The sequence below is a fragment of the Eptatretus burgeri genome, chromosome 9 (genome assembly GCF_056783735.1).
Source record: "Eptatretus burgeri isolate ZD-2024b chromosome 9, Ebu_testis_v1, whole genome shotgun sequence".
Classification (NCBI taxonomy): domain Eukaryota; kingdom Metazoa; phylum Chordata; class Myxini; order Myxiniformes; family Myxinidae; genus Eptatretus; species Eptatretus burgeri.
This window is the reverse complement of record NC_140969.1, coordinates 70,728,036-70,729,838: the sequence shown is the minus strand read 5'-3', so window position 1 is coordinate 70,729,838 and position 1,803 is coordinate 70,728,036. Positions and strand designations below refer to the sequence as shown.

Genomic DNA, 1,803 nt, shown 5'->3' with positions numbered 1-1,803 from the left:
TCACATTTCTTCCTATCACTGCATTACACACAACAATAAAACGACTATTCACTGTGCCACATAACTTTCCTTGCCTGCTTGTAAATCAATTATTATTAGAAATGTTCCCAGCTCGTTTTCGTCTTTTCTTTCATTGATCCAGCATGGTCTGAATCCTAGCTTAGCCGGGACTTTTTTCACAACGATCCATTCCTTTTTGCCGGTACGTCCGTTGGCAGCATCGCTCGGCTGCATCCGATCCGGTAAAGTGATCCAGTTCGGACAAGGATTACTGAGGGCGTGTTCCCCGGTAATTAAGTCATGTGATTAACTATGTAACCCGGTTAATAGTACAGCGGATAAGCTCTCATATTTTAACAAATTGTGCATTTTATGAGAAAAGCATGAAATTTCTAGCATAGTTTGTTCATACCATAATGTTTATTTTCGGATGTGGAGGGAAGTCAGATTTGACCTCTGAGGGGACAGTGAGAGGTCAAATCCTAGATGGCCGCTCGTTACCCAGGTCTAATGTTCAAACGTCCTTAATTTTGGAACCAGACTGTGCAGAAAAACATTTACGGTGTTATTTCCAACTAAATTGGGGATGCCCATATATTTGGTGATACCTTTGAGGATGTCAGAATTCAAGGAAATGAATTTAGGTCAAGGTCAAAGTAAAAATTTATCAAAAAATAAGCAATCAGTTGAAATTTGCAAATGAATCCCGAGTGGTGTCATTGTGGGGAATTTCGTTATTTAGCCCCTCAGACGGTGTGCTTGAGGCGGATGTGGCGCAGTTATGCATTGTGTATATCCATGCTTAGACGAGCTGGGTATAGATGCATTATCTGTGGAGTTCTATGTTTTGTTGACCCTTACCAATAAAGAAATCCTGGATATTGACATGTATCTAAGAAGATAGCCTAGATGTAAAATGTGGTATGGTAGTTGGTGCTTTCATTGTGTTTTTGTCTTTCAGAATCTTCTCTCCTGCCGTGGTGATTTCGTCGCAACCATGCCGAAGCGTCACTTTCTGATGGATCCTACCCAACCCTCTAAATCCAAGCAATCCAAGCCACCCCCAGCACGAACTGGGACATTTGTGTCCTCTGCCAAGTAGTCACACATGAATCTTTGCAGTGTCCTCTCAGATCAACGAAACAGCCAGTTGATAGTGGCTATGCATCCTTGGCAGAAGACCTTCTCCGGTTCCACACCATTCAGCACATGCCAATGGACCTCCACCTGGAGCGATTGGATGACGGAAATATATTATAGAATCCACTCTGAAGGCACACAGGGCTGAGTGGCACAAGAAATACCGGCTAAAATTCAACAAAAAGGCGTTTGATGAGCAAAGTCGGGGAGAATTGACAACAGGATAACAAAGTACCTCTTCTGTGCACACTCAATCTGCTCACAGCCATCCACAGTCCACAGAGCCTACTTGTTTCTTCTGCAATGAGCCTGCTGGTTCTGCAGATTTACATAATGCATCAACCTACAACATCGACACAAATGTGCGGAAGTGTGCCCTTGAACTTGAGAACACTGTTCTTTTGGCCAAGCTTGCAGCAGGGGATATGATGGCCATTGAGGCCAAGTACCATCACCACTGTCTGCGTTCACTGTACAACAGAGCCAGGCGGGCTGCACCAAAAGGCAATGGTGGAGATGATTCTTGCCTGCATGGCATAGCCTTTGCTGAGCTAGTGGCATACTTGGAAGACATGCACATTGATGAAGGCAGTGCTCCTGTGTTTAGACTGACAGACATCGCTCAGCTGTACAAGGTCAGACTGGAGCAGCTTGGTCTGACTT

General features: G+C 44.3%; 1 pseudogene; it reads left to right on the top strand.

The window, feature by feature from the left end:
* Positions 1-862: 862 nt before the first annotated feature.
* The window catches only part of LOC147020316 (uncharacterized), a 1,527-nt pseudogene continuing 586 nt past the window's right edge, over positions 863-1,803 (top strand).